This window comes from Ailuropoda melanoleuca, chromosome 15 (genome assembly GCF_002007445.2).
Source record: "Ailuropoda melanoleuca isolate Jingjing chromosome 15, ASM200744v2, whole genome shotgun sequence".
NCBI classification, from domain to species: Eukaryota; Metazoa; Chordata; class Mammalia; order Carnivora; family Ursidae; genus Ailuropoda; species Ailuropoda melanoleuca.
The window spans coordinates 41,047,627-41,069,529 of record NC_048232.1 but is presented as its reverse complement, the minus strand read 5'-3'; the positions used below and the strand labels follow the sequence as shown (position 1 = coordinate 41,069,529).

The window sequence follows — 21,903 nt, the reverse complement described above, 5'->3', positions numbered from 1 at the left end:
CTACTCTGTCCATAACATTGCTTATTTCAGAATGCCATATAGTGGGAATCATATAATATATACCCTTTTCAGATTGGCTTCTTTCACTTAGCATTATGCCTTTAAGTTTCCTCCATGTCTTTTTATGGCTTGATAGCTCATTTCTTTTTAGCATTGAATAATATTCCATTCTATGGATAATATTACGGTTTATTTATCCTTTCACCCACCGAAGGGCATCTTGGTTATATCCAAGTTTTGGCAATTATAAATAAAGCTGCTATAAAGACCCACGTGCAGGTTTGGTGTGGACATAGTTTTCAACTCCTTTGGGTAAATGCCAAGGAGCATGATTGCTGGATGGTATAGTAAGAGTTTGTTTAATTTTGTAAGAAACCACCAATTGTCTTCCAAAGTGCTGTATTGTGTCGTATTTCCCCCAACAATGAACAAGAGAGTCCCTCGTATCTCACTGTGGTTTCCATTGATGTTGAGCATCTTTTTATTATTACTTTCAGTAATCATTCCTTCCTGCAGCTTTGTGAGGAAAGGTTAGATTGTTACCACCTCTACTTGGCCGCAGAGGAAACAGAGCAGAAAGCTTCCTGACTTGCAATCTTTCTAGGTAAGGTATGATAATCATTGTCAGACTTCTCACCCATCCAGCTAATGGTGGCCTCACTGTTGAACTTCTAAGCATTGTCCCTTTTGTTGGATGGGAACTGAGAGGCTGTCTCAACACTTTGAGAGGTGGCTATGTCTGGCCATGCCTGTGTCATACAGAAGAAAGGTGACGTTTGGCAAATCAACACCTGCAATGAAAGAGCAGTCACTGTACAACACACACCTGGCTGCCAGGAGCATGTCAGGCTGGGCAGAACCACACTTGCTTATTTTCAAGCAGAACTTTCTTTCTTTTATCTGAAAAACAAAAGCAAAAAAGCCTTTAGACAAACAAAACAAAAACAATCAACAGAACTAAAACCACACAACACAAATCATACCAAGTCCCTCACATGTAAAGTACTTTTTTAGAATACCCAGCAGACCTTCATAGCATTGCAAACAGCATTTTCTGGCAGGCTTTTAATTCCTCTTAGACATTTCAGACATGACCGCTAAATTTTTGTCCTTCGGAAAACTGAATTTCCTATGCATTACTTTCACTACTGAACTTTGAATGCCTTGGTTGCTCATCAACTCTGATTCTGTGCTTTGAGCTCAGGATGGTATTATTATTACTAATCAAAAATCTGACAGACGGAAGAGAAAAAGTTGCATATCTTCAAATTAACTAAATTATACAATATGGCACACGTCATCATTCCCTGCTCATGTATAATGAAAATCAAACTCTTAAAGAAGATAAATCAGGACAAGAATTTCTGAAATAAACAAATTTTTAGAATGGATATGTTCCCTAGAGCAGAATTTCTCCCAGGCCTTTGAGTTGTACCATCTTTTGTAATAATAGTTTTGGATTTTTAGTTTAGGATATGAAGAGTGGAAGACAGGCCAGTCTGGGAAATCACTTAGTAGGACTAACGGGTATGAAACTTGGGCAATGACAGTGTTGGGAAGAGGGGAGGGTTGGATTCCTCTGAAGATTAACTAAATTTCTGCTTATTCAATAGAGCCTTTCCTAACATTCCATACATACATTTTTGGCATTGTTCTGGGTCAATCAGCCAACTTCTTTTTATTGCTTTACCATATTGAAAAAGTAAGTAACATCAGAATTGACAAAATAGAAAAGTGTAAGAAGTTGTCTGAAGTCGAAGTAAGAAACAAAGAAAAGGTAAAGAAATATTGTGTGAAATGTGGGGTAGAATCTTCCTCTTCTTTCTCACGTTGACTTGTAACATCCGCGATTGCTGCTTTCTCATCAATGATGAGGATAAGAGTGTTCCTGGCCTTGGGCTCAGCCAACATGAGCCGGGGGGTCTCACACCACTGTCAAGCAAGTCCTGATATCTACGTTTTTCCAGGAGGAATATGCCAATGTACATCTATGAATATCAGAGACTCAAGATGGCCAGAGGCCACAGGCCATGTGTTGCTTCAAGGTTCTATGCTCTACTGGAATGCATGGCCACCTTTTCGCTGATGTTTTAAATTAGAAAGCTTTGAACTATAATGGAATATGCACCTGAAAGTGGCTTCAACAGGAAACCAAGAGGTACATGGTCCCATGGTTTTAATAGTGGCTCAAGGACAACATAACAGCATCAAAATGTTTCTGCCCTGTCATCTTGTCAATCCTTTGATCCTCAGGCTTGTCATTTCTTGGTCACGATTTCAAGCATCATGTTCTTTCACAACTATATCAAAGAGAAGAAGTAGGGGTAGCAGAGGAAAAAAACCCCTCTGCCCATCCCTCTCTCTTTTTATCAATAAAAAACAATTTCCTAGAATCTCCCAAGCTAGAAATGGCCAGAACTGAGTTATGTAGCCAATTGTAGGTGTAAGATAAGGCTGGCAAATGGGATGCCTATCTAAAATTTCAAGTTTTTATTATGGGAAATGGGCTCTGCCAGGAAAGAAGGGTAAGAGGTGGAGTTTTCTGCCAATGCCATAAGTTCAGAAAGATTGCTAGGTATCAAGAGGAAAAATCCCTCCTGACACAAATGATATTTAGGGCTTTTATTGGGATTCAGGATTTTCACACATCCAAAGCATTCAGACTTCAGGAAAAAGTCAACTAAGTTTCTGCAATGAAAAAAGCCCATCATCCCTGACATGACTGATTCTTTACCCTAGTCTTAATAGAGAGAACCAAAATGCCAAGAAATTGACTCGTTATAAGCTGAAAGACTAACCTTTTGTACCGTGAGGCTGGTTTTGCTATTCCTTTTGTTGCCTGTCTCCCATAGTTCTGTTTCTTAATTCTTCTGGTCCCAGATAAGATTCACTCTATAAAACGTAGCTCTCCTTGATTCCCTGGGGCCCAAATGTTTTTCACTGAACCACTGAAGTTGAATATTTTCACAAAATTTCCCAGAGAGAGATGGAGGGTGAGAACCCACCCAGCCCAATAAAATCTGCCATCTCCTCCTCCAGGGCCTTCAATCATCACCAAGCTCAGAATACCGCAGCTCAAAAACACATTTTATTTTTCTGCTTAAGATGAAAGGAGTATTTTGAAATAGCCAGCACTTCAGGAGTGGGCTCATCCTTGCTCAAGAGCCTCGGCTAATTAAGATGATCTTACCTTACCTTGCACAAACTCTCCAGGTCATCTTATTTGCTTGAACAATGTGTTCGTTGGGAATTTTAAATTCTTCGCATGCTAGAAATAAAAATATTCTTAGCTCTCATAAAACGATCTTCCCTTAATAAACGAACAAAAAGATCACCCACTAAACAAAATACTTAGTCTGGGCTCAACTTGAAGAATTGAAAATATTTGTGTTATCTTGGTTTTCAATAGGAGTTGCCCTGTGGGATCAAATCGCTATTTGTCAGGGCTAATATCCCCACCTCCTGTTTAGCCAGAATCAGATGTACCAGAGAAAAGGAAAAGGAAAATAAAGAGGGAAAGTCAAGCCTATTGCACCTGGCGCATTGTGTAATATCCCACGCTGGACTGCGAGGTGGGAATTCCTTCTTGCCCCTCCTTCCACATGTGATCAATTTACATCCTGGAACATGAGACTTCATTTCCTTGTATCTTTTTTGTTCTAGCTCACACAGCTTTAAATGTTAGTCACGCTCATAAAATTATCTAATCCTTCCTCAAATCCTACTCTCCCCTGCCTCAGCAGCCCCTTGCGGTAGGAAATGCCACAGGTGGACTATGCCGGTTGTGTTGAATAGAAGTTGGTTGCTTTACATCTCTTTTTCTCTTGCTTATTTATATTTTCTTCTTTTCCAGTAGCAATGATGTGCCCCGCTCTTATTTGGAATAAGCTAAAAAAATAATAATTAATGCAATTTTTTAAATTCCCTGGAAGTCCCCTTTGACTTGGTTAAATGGGCTTACTTGAGAATTTCGTCATCCCCAACACTAGCTGAGAAATATACTCTGAAAGGAAGTGAACAAACTAAAGTGGAAGCGGGGGGCAATGGAAAACTGAGAAAGTTAACTAGATCAACATTTCTCAAAATATATTCCAGCACCTACTATTCCTCGATGACTTACCATAAAAGAGTTCCATAGTCAGATGTAAGGGTCAAGTTTGTGCCACATTCATATGAGCTTCCAACTCATAAGTTAAAGGCCTGAGAACCTGGCAGTAAGGAGATAACTGCCAGTCACATTTGTTTAATCCAGTGTTTCCCAAACTCAGTTGTCCTTGGAACTCTATTTTGGGGGGGTCATATTTTAACTTCTTGTAGATCCATGCTTCAGACATGCTGCTTAAACAAGTTAGGCAAGACGTTTTCTTTTGTATGAGTAATTCAATCATTAGTCACTTCTCTGAATTTTGTAGTTCTAGAGGCATGCAATAAGGGAAAAGCACAGTACTTGGAGTCAGAAAATCTTGGTTTGAGCTTAGCTCAAAGGATGAAGTTCAGTTTCTTAAATCATGACACAACAATAGATATAATACTATTCATCAAGATTTATAGCAGATTGGGTAAAGCAAGGAAGCAAATGGTCTTGGGGAAAAGTAAAACATTATATATACTACTTTTTGTTTGATACTTAGAATACGTTATCTTGAATTCCTTACTATTCATATAATTTCATGTTATTAGGGTGGAGTTATTGCAGGAACAAATAATCCTCAAATCTCAATGCCTTTATATAATAAAAGTCTTCGCTTTATAACACTGTTCATTTCCAATGTTTCTGTTTAGGTGATTTTCTTGGGTGGTTCTTCGCAGAGACCCAGGCCCTTTCCCTCTTGTGACTCTCCCATGTTGTGGCTTCAAGGTCACACTGGCACCATGTGGCAAGCAGCAGCAGGGACATAGGAGATCTCGGAGGAACATACAAACTGACTTAGGGCCTGGAAGTGGCATACGCCACTTGTCCTTCCATTCTACTGGTCAGAACTAGTCATATGACCCTCCTCAGTGCAAGGGACCTTGGAAATGTGACATTTCTGTGCCCTGGGAGGAGATGAAATAGCTGCATAAATACACAGCATTGTCTCAGGCACAAGGCCTGATTCCCAACTGGTCTATAAGCCCCTCCATTCCTAACCTTTGAGCCCCAGCTCCCAATAAATGTGCATGCTAATAATGAGCCAATGTAAGCTAGTTTGTTTTTCTCCCTGAATTATTTACAATGACCTCAATCAGTTAACATTTGGACAAAGATCTTCCAAGTCACTATGCACTATTATACAGAAAACGTAGGGGAGATACTCTGGTGGAAATGCGGTCTGATGAGGGAGAGAGGACTCACATAAATAGATCTAAACACCGACGACAGACTCTGCCAGCTATTCAAAGCCAGCTACAGTGGTGCAGAGGAAATATAAATCTCCAGAGTGAGAAAGGCGGTGAAGGAGGAGCATAAACTGATGTCTGAATTCACTGGAGCCAGGAGGAGATTGTCAGAGGAGACAGAACTTGATACAGTATTTTCCAATAGCATATAATTTTCCTAACTATAAAAGGGACATGATTTAGAAAACAGAGAAAAGTACAAAATATTTTAAAAAATCATCTATAATCCCAATACCTATGCATACTCCATACACATTATCTCTGTGGAAATGATTATAATTTACTTTTTGGTATAGGTTTTTCCCATGTTTTTTCTTTTTCTAAGATTTCATTATTTGAGAAAGAGAAAGAGAGAGATCATATGCACTCAAGCTGGCGGAGGGGCAGGAAAGAGAAAATCTCAAGCAGACTCCCCGCTGAGCACAGAGCCCAATGCTGGGCTCGACCCCATGATCCTGAGATCATGACCTGAGCCAAAATGAAGAGCTGGAGGCCTGACCAACTGAGCCACCCAGGCACCCCTTCCCATGTTTTCTTTCTAAGCAACATTTCTGCCTACTCCCCCCTCCCCCCCCACCCCAGCCAATATCACACTGTACAGATTCTGTTGTGCATTTTTCAAAAACTCACCAGTATAGTCTGAACAGTTCCCAATATTCAGAAGATGGCTCTTAACTGGCTGCATAGTCAACTATGGTTGGGCGTAAACTTCTTCTCATTTTTCATTCTTATAGGGAATGGTGTGATGATATCTCTTTGCACCCATCTCCAATTATTTTGCACTCCAAAAGAATTGTAATAATGGGGACTAATATTTGCTGAAGTCGATGATTGTCTACCGTGAATTAAGTTCCTTACATGCAAGATCTCATACAGTCCTCAGAACAGCTGTGATCCCGCCATTATTAGTATCGTATTCATTCTGCAGGTGAGGAAACAGTGACATGGGTTCAGTAGCCCGCCCCACATGGCATAGCCAGGACCGGGTAGAACTGGAATTTGAACATGGACTGGCTGCCTTCAGAGCCGGAGCCCAATCCACGGTAAGAATACTCTGCCCCAGGAGTCCACTTAAATTCTCACTAGTAGATTAACCTCCATGGAAAGTTGACAGGGTAATGGATATGGCTTGAGAAGAGGCACATATAATCAGGAGGAATGGTTTATGTGATGGCTTAGAGAAGAGAGAGGGTAAAGTTTTATGAGGGATAATAACTTTTGCCAGGTTGAAGTAAAAAAATATGAGCTAGTATGTCCAGGGAGGAAAATTCGTTTCAAAGGAGGGTCTCCAAGCCAAAGTTCAGGAGTGTTTAAAAATTATTTAAAGAGACAATGGGAGGGCCTGTCCAGTCATACAAAGGGGAATAATGTCAAAACGATACTTGATAAAGATGTACTTTGTTTCATTCTTTGATTTAGGAAACCGGCTTTGGCTTGTGGAATGAGATAAGATCCAAGTTTCAGAGGTCCTTTTGGAGACCTTTTGTCATAATTTTCTTCCAGTCTGACATGTTCTCTGTGGGAATGCAACTTTCTTCACAGTAGCTGTAGAATTTGAAGGAAGCCTGAAAGGCATGACCTTGGATGCCTCTTCCATTTCCAGTCTCCATACACAGCCACTTCTCTGAATGCATTCCAAATCCCAGATGGAGTCAGGGCAGGAGCAATTGCTGACAAGAGACAAGAATGTTGACCAGGGCACAGTATAGCATGATGGCTGTGAGCACAAACTCTGTCCTTAGACTACCTGGGGTCAAATATTGAACCCCCCCCATATACTAACCATATGATTTTGTGCCTAATTATTTCTCTTCTCTGTGCCTCAGTTTCCTCAACTGTAAAATGGAGTGAGGATCTATTTCATAGAGTCATTGTGAAGATTAAATGAGCAAAAACAAGTAGTAAATGTTAGCTATTATTATCTCCACAAAGTAAAGCATAATCACATGATAATTTCTGTAGTTGGTCCTCTCTCCCCAGCTCTTGGAACACTAGGCCCTCAATAGATGTGTATGGATTCAAACTGGGAGTCCAGTTCTTCCTAAGTCAGGAAACTCTTGCCCCTGAGGAACAAACAACTCTTACTGAATATCTTAAACATCAGTGCATACGATCACAAAGGACCACCCCTAGCACTTTCCTTTTCCTTTCTGAACTTTCTGGACAGTTATAAGGAGGCCCAAGGCCAGCCCTTTCTGAAGGCTCTTTCTGAACAGCACAGACCAATGTCCCTTCCCTTCCCTCCCTCCTCATCATTCACGGCTTAGGTACTCTCTGTTCAGATGCACTTGCACAGAATTTAACCCCTCTGCCCCTCTCTTTCTCTTTCATCTCTTGTCCTGTTACCGCGGTGGTGGCGGAAGTTGAAGTGGAGCCCAAGTCCTTTCTCTCTGTTCCCCCCTTTCGTCATAAGTGATCAGATGGAATTAGACAACTAGAGACCTAGCCTCATCTCTATTTACAGTCTTGAAAGTACCCCGCCAAAGCCTTCTACAGAAATTACTCAAAAGTATCCATCTACCATTGCGAAAACCTAGAGTTAAAATTGGTCTTTCTAGAAGTCAGAGTTTAAAATAATGTACAAATTGATCAATTACTTTTGAACCAATTAATAAAGAATATTAAACTTCAAATGATAATTTTAAAATGCACAATAGTCTGCCACACTATGGGTTAAACAGAGCTTTAAGGGTAGTCTGGGAACTAAGTCCTATGGGTGACATTGTTTCTATGGGAAAATGCACTCTGAATTCCAGACAACCCATTTACCCACTAACTTTTGGGAAAGGACCCTTTAGTAAGTTGGAGACTGACTAAAAATACCAAATGTTTTAATGTATTTTTTATCAATGTATTAAAAACACATTTTTAGGGTTTATCTTAATAGGTTGAAACAAATTCTAGACTCTTCCATGAGCTGCTTTCCTGACCTCTGAGGCACAATTAAAAGTAGGTTTGTGGATTTGCCGCAAAGAAAGGGCCTGGCTATTTTAATTAGCTTAATGTATGTAAAATCAATTATTTTGAGACAGTAGACAAACAAAATCATTCATATTGTTGGCAGGTTCGCACAAATGATTTCACAAGGGTAAATCGTTTCCAGGTTACATAGGACAGATGCATGCAGTCTATGTGAGAATGTTTGGAAATATTTTGGACTCTTTTTTCAAAGGCCCACACTACATGTGCAATCAACTGGGACCTGTTTCCCTAGTTATTTCTTTATTACCCACGCAATAATGCTAGGTTCCTCTTCACGGGGGGATGTGACATTTTTATGCTATCAAGTTGTCTTTCTGTTGACCACTTTTTAAAGGATACAATATTTTTCTCTCACCATCAGATGTTAGCTTCCCTGTGAGGTTTTACACAGGAGAATGAGTTGAGGAAATTTGAAACTTATTTTAACAGAAACCGAAAAACTGCAGCTCATACATAGAAAGAAAGGGGCCAGAAGACCTGAGTTTTGGCCCTGACTCCTGAACTGAGAGGCTTTGAGCAAGTCACTCACCTCAGAGCCTTTACCTGAACAGGGTATGGGATATGTGACTTGAAGTTCCTTTTCAGATTTATGTTTTGTTTCTTGTGTAGGTAATAATATAAGGATTTGGGAGATGTATTCTTCCAAACTTTGTCTTTCCACTCACATCACTTCGGTGGCGGGCAGAGAGAGACTGCCAATAACGCAGTAACTTTTTCTTGGCTCACATCAACTTTAAAATGTGTTTTAACAAATAAGCACATTAGGTGTTCACGAATAACAAGCAATATTCCCCAAATTTGATCTTTTTTCTTTTTCTTTCTTTCTTTCTTTCTTTCTTTCTTTCTTTCTTTCTTTCTTTCTTTCTCTTTCTCTTTTCTTTTCTTCTTTCTTTCTTTTCTTCCTTTCTTACTTTTCCTTTCCTTCTTTCTTTTTCTTTATTTCTTTCTCTTCCTTGTTTCCTAACATTCCTCCCTCTCCCTCCCTCCCTCCCTCCCTCCTTCCTTCTTCCTTCCTTCCTTCCTTCTTCCTTCCTTCCTTCCTTCCTTCCTTTGCCTTTAAAAGGCAGACCAATGGCTTTGGCTTGAGATCAGCTCTGCAGGTCAGGATCTAACAAAGGGAAATCCCCTGTGTGCTGGAACCTTGCAACTCCAGAGATGGGCCGTTTATGAAAGCTGAAGTACCGCTGGGGTGAGCCAAGAAGCCACTTGTGATTCCTGCCAGTTGTCCCCAGTCCAGACCATTCAGAGGGAAGGGCTCCGCCGGTCTCCCTCCTCCAGCTGTCCAAACCCAGGAGGGGCGGCACCTGCTGGGGAAAGCCAGGATACCCATAGAAATGGCTGCTGGGGAGGTCATGCTTTCTCTTTTGCGCTGGCAAAATTGTCCTTTTCTTAATTTTTACGATTCTTTCCCTAGACTTTGAAGCTCTGACTGTTGGGAAGATGGCTTTCAGACATTTAGTTTCCCCCATGTTAATGTTTGTTAACTTTTAAAACCCAGGATAAGGGCTGCCTAGGTGGCTCAGTAAGTTAGGCATGTGCCTTCTGCTCAGGTCATGATTCTCTGGGATAGAACCCCAAGTCAGGCTCTCTGCTCAGGGGGTCGTCCGCTTCTGCCTCGCCCTCTGCCCCTCCCCCCACCTCGTGTGCTCGCTCTCAAATAAATAAATAAAATCTTAAAAAAAAAAAACAAATCCCAGGATAAATGGGAGGGAGATAGTGAGGGGTGGGGAATGGGGTAGGGTGGGAGGATTGGTAGGGGAGCATGAAGGGGGGGGCGGGGGAAGATAAGGGTAGGCTGCAGTGGGAAGGGAAAGGGTGGAGATAAAGGATTGAGTAGATAAATGACCAAATGAAAGAACTGTACAAGGCAGCAGGCAAACGAGCAAACAAGAAAAAATATTTCTTGAGTGCCTGCCACTTGCTCGGTGTTGTGTCAGGCACCAGGCGCACAGCAGGGACCAGTGCAGACACGTCCCCGCCCCACGGAACTTACAGTCCACAGACGGAAGGTATTAAACAAATAATTAAATTTGTTAATAATTAGTAATTAAATTAAATGCTTTAACAGTTACAATTGTGATACGACTGCAATGAAGAAATCGCAAGGCACAGCAGCCTAATCCAGGAGGCGAGGAGGGTGGTGTTCAAGGAAAGTTGGGTATTTTTATACCATTTTTCAAATAGAAATCTGAAAGTAAACTATATTGCAATATGATGTATGTTTTTTTCCAAATGAAACCCAAACACACATCCTGTTCTGCCCCACCCTACACCCCCACACGGGAAGCTCCCCCCCTCGTCTCAGAATCAGCCTGGGTGTTCTGTGGTTTCGCTGCATTCTGAGAGCTCTGCGGCCTTGCTCCTTCCCCCACCCCCACGGGTTCCTTCTGGGGCGCCACCTAGAGTTTGACGAACGCATTGCCAAAATGCAGGATATTTGCCATTTTTTTTTTAAATCGAAAGAATAAGTAAGTAATCCATTAAAAAACAAATAAAAGAATGAGTGAGCAAAGCGGCGAGCAAATACACAAACAAGACAGAAACTTCCATTCACTGTCCTTGGCATCCAGAGTGAGTTAAAAAAGACTCCAAGTTTTCTAGGAAGAGAATGGCTTTCTCTCGGCGCTTTCCAAGATTTGTTTTGCAAAGCTGCCAAAGAGAATTATAGACAATGAATTGGAAGTAACAAGTCTCATGGTGACATCCAAAGTGTTTTAAATCCAAACCTCAGGGCTAAAAGGTTCCAAGAAGATGCCTCCAGTTAAATCAAATTTGTCTTGTTTTTGCTAATAACTGCCTGATAATTTTTGAACAGTCTGTATTACAGAAATACCTGTGGCATTAAGACAGAACTGTCGGTTGTGATTTATGGGGTGGGCTAATATTACAGCTCTCAAGGAAATGAAAAAAAATGCACAAGATTCGTCATTTTTAAATCACCTTAAGGCAAGACATCTAGCTCTGTGTTACCACATTCCAAATAGCCTGATAAGAACAACCAAACACATTTCAAAAGTGCTATCACATATATAAAGATAAAGATGGAACTTATCTTCCCTCCTGGTGCTAGACGTATCCTTTCTCTCCGGAAAATTATCCCAAAGAAAAAAACTCAGATAAGGAAAACTCACATTCATTCCCTCCATTCACTCATTTTATTTAAACATTTGTTGAGCACCTGCAGTGGTAATGCAGAGATGAAGGAAGATTCTGCCCCGGGTGCTTATCGTCTAGTCCGATTAGGTTGACAGGAGATGCCAAGAAAGTTGATAGGACAAGAGTGGGCTATTTCTAAATACTATCTGGAAATGAGAAGCATGGGGTGTTGAGGACTGCTGAGGGGCTCCTGTCCAGTTTGGAGAGGACAGAGAAGGCTTCTTCTAGGTTAGTTAGAGTGTTGTGTCTTCACGTACCAACTTCTTGGAAGGCTAAGTTGAACACAAACACATTTACAAACCTGGAAAGATGAAGGTGTCACTTTCACTGAAAACTTTTCTACCCGAAAAACATAATGGAAATGAATGTGACTAGGATATAAATTCCAGGAGTATGAAGACCATTTTGATCTTCGTTCTGATCTTGTTCACCCCCTTATCACTTTCGTAACGTCTAGCACATAATAGGCATTAAGTAAGAATTTGCCAACAGCCAGCTGGATGCAGAAATCCTGTTACACATAGTAAAAAATCAGTAATTGTCTATTTCAGTGATCCACAATTTAGTGCAAGTGGCTTTCTTAAAAGACCTCATTGGCTTTACATTTTCTCCTTCACCAAATTTCAATGCTCCTTCCTATTTTTTTTTTGCTCCTATTTTTAAAAATAATTTGCCCAATTCAATTAAATTTTTTGCTGTGTCTCCAAGTATTTTCCTCTGACTCTTCAATACGCACTGACTTTGCCCTTCATGCTGGTTTGTTTACAGCCCCACCAACGTCTTGTGCATTCCCACTTGCAAACATTCAGTTTTGGTTTCCCCCATCTGGATTCACTCTTCTCTCCTCTTCCCCTGCAATCCACTCCTTCCTCAGATCTATGGAAATTCTTACCATTCCTCAAGAACCATTTTGAACTTACCTTGCTTTCTTTGACTAATCCATTTTCTCTGTCTCTCTCTCTCTCTTTCTGTGTGTGTGTGTATGTTGATTTCAAACTCATATAAACTCTATGTCTATGTCATATTAATGAATCTTAATCATATAACCCCTTACATCTTTCACTTTTATGGGTGTTAGTCTTACCTTCCCTGATAGACTCTAAACTCCTAACAGTTATGCTTTATGCCTAATTCTTCATCTATATATAACAGCCACATGACTGGTACAGAGATTCTAAATAAGGAAGATAAGAATGCCCTGAAAACTGGGTCCAAATCATAGGAAACCTTCAACTTCGGGTTAAAAGACTGACTTTAAGCTTTAGGCAGAAATAAGAGCACGTTCTAACATGTCAATCAGTCAGAGGAAAGGCAAGCTTTTCTGAAAAGCACTCTCTTCTCCATAGATACTTCACCATTATTAGCCAAGTAGTTACCAATCATTCATTATGAAGAAAAATCACGGGGAGGAAAAAATTTAGGAAATACCTTCTTTGGTTTTCAGCATCTTGATTTCCACGTTCCATCGAGTTTCCCGAAAATGATTATTTGTGTTAGGTGAGTGGTCAACTAAACATCCTGCACGTAATTCCTCCTGTTTCTGTTAGTGGAGAACTTTGAGTCTGCTGGTCTCTACGAGGTTTCAAATGAGCTGTGTTCCAAGCAGGGTTTGGACAGTGCAGAAACGGCTGATGATAACTACTCTTGACTGGAACTGGGCAGCGCAGCTATCCAGAGGCATCTGGAAGAAATGATAAAAAGAATAAAAATTAAAATTGAGTATTGCACTTATAGAATCTTTTGTTCAATGAACATTCTCTCTAGAGGCAAAAAGTTCATTAAGAAGTAATTTAAAAGAAATTTTAGAAACTTTGGAGGTAGGTGCTCTGATAAAACTCATCTTCTATATGGAGCAATGCAATAAACCAGGAGCTGCATCTTTAGACCCAGAGAACTTAAACAAGCAAAAACTAAAGGAATGTATTTAGCAATGATCTGGTTTTTGCATTCAAACATTTAGGCAATGTTTCATTTGCCTAATGAAGAAGCAGTATTTCATTTTTCCTCTGAAATGTGGGATTTCTTTGCCTGAACTAGCTTAATAACTATGTCAGAAAGTAGTTGATCCACATTATTCACGGATTCTGTAATTACAAATTTGCCTACTCACTATAATTTACTTGTCACCCTAAAGTCAATACTCAGCAGTTTCACAGTCATTCACCAACATGGACAGAATGGTGAAAATTTTGAGATGCCCAACACACCATTCCTAGCTAACGCTGAACAAGATGATGACTTGCCCTTTTGTTTCAGCTTCCATGCTGTAAAAAATGTCCTTTTTTGTGGTCTATTTAGTGCCACGTTTTTGCACTTTTATGCTTTTGGTGGGCATTTTGCTTTTTAAAATGCCCCTCCCCAAGTGTAGTGCTGTCTACTGTTCCTAACTGCACAAAGGCCATGAAGTGTCTTATGAAGAAAATAAAGATAAGTTTTATTCAGGCAAAAAAAAAAAGTTTTTGCTTTTGGCCATGAGTTCAGTGTTAATGAACCAATAGGATATATTAAGTAAGGGATCTTTAAACAGAAACACATATAAGACAAGATGATGTATTGATTGGTTGACAAAAAATGTTTTGATTAGAGACTTGCAGGAACCTAGCCATACATTTCTTCTAGGAGTAATGATTCAGTATTTGCTAATTCTGTGTTTATGGGTGACTTTATAGAGCACATTACTACTGCAAATAACAAGAATTAACTGCATATGAATTAAAAAGCTCCATAATTCTTGATTCCCCATCATCAAGACTAAACATTTGACAAACTATTAGTCCACACAAAGTGTGTGTTTGAACCTCAGCTTTGACATCAGATGGATTTAGGGTTAAAACTCTGATTGTCTACCCATTACCTGAGTGACTTCACACAGATCACTTAACCTTTCTCAGGCTACATTTCAAGGTTGTTGAGTGAATTTAATGAAACAATGTGCACAGAGCCTAGCAGAATTTGCATATGGTAAGCCTTTGATATATGGTCACTCACTATTAATCGCTCAACTTTATCTCCCAAGTAGCACAATCTCCACTTTAATGGCTCAGGAAAGTATAAGGATGAAAATGACAATATGCTTCACTCAGCTGAGGGGCTCACAGAGTCCCATTTACATAGAATTGCTTGTTAAGAGCCAGACGGGAAGCTGGACAATCAACTTACAAATGATCAGCTTTTAGTTTTAACCTATTTCCAGGCAATTTTCTGTCAAAAATGTGGCCCTAAATTTATCACTTATCACATGTCAGGCACCGTTCTAAGCTCTACAACTTGCCCCTGTGCTCTCTCCTCAAGTGGAAAACATTAGTCTTGGGCGCCAAGGAAACCTACCTGGCCATGCCCTTGAATGTCAGGAAGCGCTCCTCCGTGACATCTTGTCTCTCAGATGAGCTCCGGCATCGCTACGGACCACTCATGCGCAGACGCGTCCAAGTCCATTTCCGGGAGAACTGAAAATGGACTTCAGATTCTGCTGAAGAAGAGGCAGACATCCTTATAATGTTTTGGCCTGGAAGGGAAGAATCTAAAAGTTAATCATACCTTTTCACTGAGAAAATTAACCTCCAGTTGGCATTTCTCCTTTACCTTCTTATTCGAAAAAATGACTCCTTCCTGGCGTTGAGCTCTTCTATTTCCAGAGTGTCTCTTCTCTCACCTTACCTCTCTAGCAGGTCATTGCCAGGAGCTGGAAGGAAAACTCATCACACCTTACTTGCTTTTCAGAAGTTGCCATATCCTCATTTTTAAAAACCTTCCTTTCTTCTCCTTTACCTGGTACAATGAAGTCTTATCTCTTATTTGAAGGAGGAATCGAGAGATTAAGTAGACCCTGAAAATACGGAGAAATAGCACATACCATCTCAGAATCTCTACTGATTGAGCTCTGCTGGGGATATTAATCATGAGGGCTTATTTTCCAAAGAACATCAGAGCACATCTGAAAATTAAATAAAAATAATAGAAGGGTTCAAATCAGCTGACGTTTTCCAGAGAATTCCTCAAGACAATTAACAAGATGCTGCCCATGGAGGCACAGAGAAACCTTGATTCTGTTCTGCCTAAAGAACCCTTAAAAAATATATATCAAAATTCACCTCAAATAGTTTGGTTTTTATTAACTGCCCTGTCTTGAGCGGATCCACATATACGACTGAAATCTGCCTTCTTTGTATTTGTTTCATTGGATTTGTTTTTGTCCAAACTGAATGGATGGGTGCCTATTTCTAAGTGGTCTTTTTGACACTAGATAATTCTGACAGCCCAAGTTACTGGGAGCCCAAAGAAAGGAGGCTCTTTGCTGTGGGAAACAAAGATGTGGAGACCACATTTCTCTGGAGAAATACTCTGACTAGGTGACTCTCACCAAAGAGCCAAGGTCAAAATTAACTCTGGATTAAGCTCCCCCTTGACAAGAGGGAGGCATTCACTTGGAGATCTTCTTTGTTAGCAAGATGGCTGTTAGACGGTACAAAGGAAGAGAAAGGAAGTGACTTCAACCTTTTCCTTATCTGTGAGATGCAATGAATACTCCCTGTGGTTTGGTGAGGCCAGCTTGTCAGGAATCATGGAGTTGGGCCAAATGGAGGCAAGAGTAGGGTAAGAGCCAAGTTTAGTCTTTGTAGCCCCCTCCCCTCTCTTCCCCTCCCTTACTGTCTCTTCCCATCCTCCTGCCCCTCCAAATACCCAGAAACCTCTAGCAGGTTGACAAAATGCTCTGGGTTCCCCAACTCTCTTTGAGTCATCTAACTTGAGTGTTACGAGTTAAGTTGTTTAAGTTCATAGGATGACATCCTAACACCCACCACCTTGTAATGTGACTATCTTGGAGATGGGGACTTTATAGAAATAATTAACTTAATGTGAGGTCTTAAGGGTAGTCCCTAGTACAATATGCTCTTGTCCTTATACAACAGGGAATTTTGAAGACAGACAGGTATACAGGAAGGACATCATCTGAACACAGAGATAGCCATCAACAAGCCAAGGAGAGAGACCTAGAACAGATGTTTCCCTCACGGCTCTCAGAGGGGATCAATACTGCTGACACTCTGTTTCAGACAGACGTCTCCAGAACTGTGAGACAACACATTTCTGTCATGTAAGCCACTCAATCTGTGGTACTCTGTTATGGCAGCCCTGGCAAACTAATGCACTGGGCTACAGAGGTCCACTTGCTGTACATTTGGTTCCCAAAGTGTGACCCTCCAATTGGAGGGAGCCTTGCAATTTTTGTCGGGGTCTCAAGATTTATCTCGCCATTTTGGTGTTGATTTAAAGCCAAGTAAATATGCTCAGTGAAGAATACATACAGATTGCTCAGTGATTGTCCTTCTCATTTCTTTCTCAATTTAACTGCCATTACTTTCTACCTTTCCTCACTTTATTCTAGCTGCACTGATCTACTCATTTCCTGGAGGTGAATCTGTTTTCTCACCTCAGAAACTTTGTACATGCTATTCTCCCCTCCTTAAAAAAACCCACATACGCTGAGCGCTGACCAACTGCCCCTGATGCTTTAGTCTCAGCTGAGTTGCCACATCTTCGGGGAGGTCTTCCCTAAACTCGGCCAAAACTGAGTTAGCTGCCGTTCCTATGTGACCTCACAGCACCATGTGCTCACTTCTCTTCTATCAGTAAACAGATTCTTTGGTAATCATCTCTTCACTTGGTCACCTCACTCGCTAGACCAGGGGAGGGGTTGTTTTATTTCAATCTCATATTCGCAGCACCAGACTCAGTGCATACCACAAAACTCATTTTTGCACATTAAATAATGCATCAAAGCATTTTGTTCCTGTGAATTTTCTTAGTCAATAAATATGAAACTATTATATTAGAAATCCTCACTTTTTTTACATTGAAAAGTGGTCCTCAGCCTCAAAAGTTGGGAAACCATGGATCAAATCCAGAGGTCCCACGATGGCCATCTCCCAAAGATCTCATCCAGCCAGCAGAGGCTTCATTTTGGCCAGCCCAGTTCTCCAGACATCTCTGGATGTGGACAGTTTTCCCTGGGGGTACGTGCTTGCAGGCACCACAGGATCCCCATTACCACTGCAGGGGATTCACCTCTTTCATCCAGAGTGTCAGAGTGTCACCTGTCTGGGCCCTGAGACATTGAAAACCTTCCCCTCAGATTCTTCATCAAACTTTCCTTTCCTGATATTCCTCTCCTCAATTTATTAATTAAATTGGAAATAAAATTTAACAGGTTGTCTTTTTCAGAGAAAATCCGTATCTTATCCAGGACCTACGAGAGGAGTTTTTTGGGGTCTATGCGCACAGAGGGTTTTCCCCATAATCATAGATAAGAAAACACTCAAAGGAAAGTTAGTGGTTTTTCCCTTAGAATTTCACCTTGTCCTGTAGAAAGGATGCAAGACCTGAAGCTAAATCAATTTTTTTTTTTAAACCTTCAGTTTCCTTTTTGGGCACTTCCAGAGACACTAACCAGCAGAGGAACAGGCAAATCAGGGACAAGTGTGGAGGTGGAGAGGGGGGAAGGCTCCACGTGATCTCCAGTCAGAATGGTCAATCTCTAGGCAACACAATATTGAATCACTAAAAGCAGGGGATAAAATGCCATTTTATGAACTCTCGTTCTTATCTCTTTAAACAACTTCAGAAAGGGAAAAAGCTAATTTCATCTTCGAGTATATCCAGATTGCTCTGGGTTCGTGATATGCTAGGTTTAAATCAAATGGAATTGCTTAGTGCATTTATTTTGGAGATTCTCGGGGGGGAAAAAATTACTACGTAGCTGAGGCTGACCACCAGGACACTATGGATAATGCAGGGCCCTTAAAAGTGAGGAAAAGTCCCCACAAAAAGGATGTCTGCTTTTGGCGCAATTCTCTCAGAGTTCCCCCATCTCCCACTACAACCTTCTCCCATATAAACGTCTCTGAGGGACACCTTCGGTGACCCCAGAAAGTGCCAGTTCAAATGTCAGTTGCAGCTTCTCTTCTGATCCCAGTTCTGATCCTGCTTTCAAAGCTGACACATTTCTGTTCATAGTTACCCTTTCTTTCCTCCCCTTTTGCCAGTTTTTAGTCCAATATGCCAATTGTCCTACACTTCCATGACTTCAGTCCTCAAACATTTTAACCAACAGTAGAGAATTCTGTAGAGCTCTTTCTGAAAAACTCAGCCTATAATCTCCTCCCTTCCCCCAGCCAGTTCACTGGTGCAGTGATTTCCTCAAAGAATTCCAACAAATTAGTTAGGCACGACTCCCCTTCCTGAAATGATGTTAGCTGTCTTTAATCAAGCTTGCTTTTCCAACTGTTCTCCATTTGATACCTTAAAGTAGTTACAGCGTCCTTCTCCCTAAATGAAGCTAGACTGACTGGCTTATCTTCTTATTCCCGGCATCCCCACAAATACTGATAATGTTTCAGGGAGGGGTATGGGTGATGAAGAGGGAAAGGACTCATTAAATCTTTTAACTTATCCTAGCCTTTTCCTAGACAGAGACTTTTTCTTTAAGCCCAAAGATAAACATTTAAAATCAGAATCCCAGAGAGAGGCATCTCTCAATCAGTCTTGGTGCTTTAAAAATGTTAGGACTTCCTCTACACATTTGAGCAACCGTTCAAAGTAAGACCGTCTTCATTATTTGATGCCAATGGCATGAATTTCCTCCACGAATCACGGCTGCTATTTACTTGGTGTTTGCAGTGCCAAATCTCAACTTCTGAAGTCAAGAGGTGAAGTTATAAATACCTGCTATTAGATAGCTGTAAAATATTTGCCTGAAGGCTTTGATAGTTTAAAGCTTTCCATTATTATATATACAGATATGTATATTCTTGTAGCTATGTATATTTTAAGATACATATGTATCTCCACAACACCTCATGTGTGGTCACGATATCCATCACATAAACTTCTGCATTTTCCAAACCCTGGGATACAATTTCAAACCATATATAAACGGCCTTTATACTGCACATATGCACCGCACTGGGCCCTACCACGCGGATGGCATCATTATTTCCACACGGTCTGATTCATAGTCCAAACTCAGGAGAGGCTCTCAAGGAAAAGACGTTCAGGACCAGGTTTCCAACTTGAAACTCTCCATGGGAATTTCTAGAAACACTCTGATACTTCAAGGGGAAAAAAGTGAAGAAGGACTACAAACCAGAACCAAAACCAAACAAAAGGAGAAGCATTAAAAAGTTATGTGACGAAGTGGGATACTATAAAGTTTTTATTATGACTTGTTTGGAAAGAGCTTGTTTAACAAATGCAGTCATCCTCTATTCAAACGCAAAGCAATAAAACATTTTACGGTCCACTATCACATGCCATAATGCGTATGGAATGGTTAAGCCCAATCAGATCTTGGAAAAGAACATTTTGTTTGCTCTTCTAGGAAAGTTTGCCCTTTAAAGGGGGAGGGGGAATAAGTGAAGGAAGAAAGAAACTGCTACAAAGTGTTGGGGGTGGGGAATTGTCTGGAAATTATATCAGCTAAGGACTGGGTGAAGAAAGGGGAGCTGTGTCTTTACCTGGAAAGAGAAAACGGGTGAGGGAAATGAGAATGGTCGCCACCTATCTTGAGGGGTGTTTTGTGGAAGAGTTGATCATTTTAGAGTTCTGATGTGAACTCTGATTGTCAAGACAGGAACTAGATCCAACTGGCACATGTTAGGGTGAAGGAAGGGAGGTCACTTTGACTCAAGAAAGAACCTTTTGAATGATGGCTTCTCATAAAGGAGTGATCTCCCTTGGGAATTATTGAGTTCCCTGTGCCTAGAAGATCAAGCAGAAGCTCAGTTAGCGTCAAATACGGGTGTCAGACTTGTAAGGGCAGTTCTGCAGCGGGTGTCGGCAGCATGAGTTGACCTGGACGGTGCATTTCATATCTAGATACTTGTGATTCTGAGATTTGCTTAAAATTCCAAGTGCATAATTGGACACATTTCATATCCCCTGTAAATCAGAGCACACATCAGAAGAGGATTTTCATTAGAAAATATGAAAAAGTATAAATTTGTTCTCATTGTTTAGTTTTCCCCAATGGAAAAAAAAGGGGGGGGTTCTTTTTCTTTAAGATTTATTTATTTATTTGAGAGAGAGAGAGAGAGAGCACGAGCAGGGGGCGAGAGAGAGGCAGAGGGAGAAGCAGACTCCCCGCTAAGCTGGGAGCCTGAGTCGGGACTTGATCCCAGGACCCTGAGATCATGCCCTGAGCTGAAGGCAGATGCTTAACTGACAGAGCCACCCAGGTGCCCCAAGGGGTTTCTTTTTTAAAGTGGGAAGTGTCAGAATAAAGTCTTTTTTGATCTCTGCTTTGGAGCAGAGTTTTTCTATTGTTTATTCACCACCCTTTTGTCAAATGTTTTCAAGTTGGAAATCGCAATATGTTGAAAGGCTGTGGGGAAACTCCAAACGGTTTAAAGAAATCTGAGCCCTCAAATTCTGAACAGAAATTTGACGTCAAGTATATTAGTAGATTCTTTTCTTTCTACATTATCACCCCCGATTCCCGGTTTCCCCAAATCACACATCAGCCAAAGACACCCTTTCCCTTTCGACACTCCTCCCTTTTTTTTCACTTCCTGTGTCCTTCTGCGCTCTATTCTTGCCTCCCATAGCATAATTTCCTGCTGAGATGAAACAAAGAAAAGCCATTCTGTAGCTCTCTCCTTACTAGGAGAGACCAAACAAGCTCACTGAAGGGATGAAGGATAAGAAGTTGGAGAGTTGCTGAGCCAGTCTCATGATCTCACTCCCTGTTTATCCTCACACTTGCCAAATATTGCCCGGGAACAGACTTCCTGCTCCATCCTTTAAAATGATCTCTTTCTTCTACTTCCTTGCCAAACTTATTTCATGATACAAGAGACTCTGAGACGGAAGCGGGCAAAGTAATAAGCTCAGGATGAATTTTATCCTTATTAAGTACCTTCATTCCTCAGAACCCCCGAAGGCCTGACAATCTATATTTCATGCCCTCCTACCTCACCGCAGAACTCTGGTCTCTATGCTGTGAAGGGAACGCACAGTAAAAGCGGAGGTAAACTCTCTTCAAGTCTGACCATCACTTCCATTATGCGTTAGCATTTCTATGACGCACTATATTGGTCAATGTGACATGACTCAGTCTAGACAGGAGGGAGAGGGGGTCTTCCTGTAAATGGCATTTCCACACATTTTCCTTTCTTGACTCACCTTCCTTCTTGGGTTCCCTTTTTGGGTACTAAATTTTCCCTCTCACATAGAATTCTTATTTTAAACCCATCAGAACCCACTTCAGGAAGAAGTTCTATGAGGAGGGTATCTACTTGACAAAGCACAAAGCAAGAAGCACAGGGCGAGAGTTTTCCCCTTGAGTTTTTCATTAAGCAGAAACATGTTATGATGTAAAATATGAAATGT

The 21,903-nt window shown here is 40.9% G+C and overlaps 1 long non-coding RNA gene across 9 annotated transcripts; it reads right to left on the bottom strand.

The window, feature by feature from the left end:
• Positions 1 to 240: 240 nt before the first annotated feature.
• Positions 241 to 21,568, bottom strand: LOC117796426. 9 transcript variants are annotated; one of them, XR_004620934.1, is made up of 8 exons: positions 21,486 to 21,564; positions 15,371 to 15,451; positions 14,845 to 15,199; positions 12,946 to 13,198; positions 6,010 to 7,049; positions 4,121 to 4,414; positions 3,196 to 3,268; positions 241 to 900 (listed from the first exon to the last, which is right to left on the bottom strand). It is a non-coding gene; the product is annotated as an uncharacterized LOC117796426 (long non-coding RNA). The 9 variants fall into 9 exon arrangements; XR_004620933.1 differs by lacking the exon at positions 15,371 to 15,451 and adding an exon at positions 15,286 to 15,343 and having other exon boundaries at positions 21,486 to 21,563; XR_004620931.1 differs by lacking the exon at positions 15,371 to 15,451 and having other exon boundaries at positions 14,845 to 15,343; positions 21,486 to 21,568.
• Between the last annotated feature and the right edge of the window lie 335 nt (positions 21,569 to 21,903).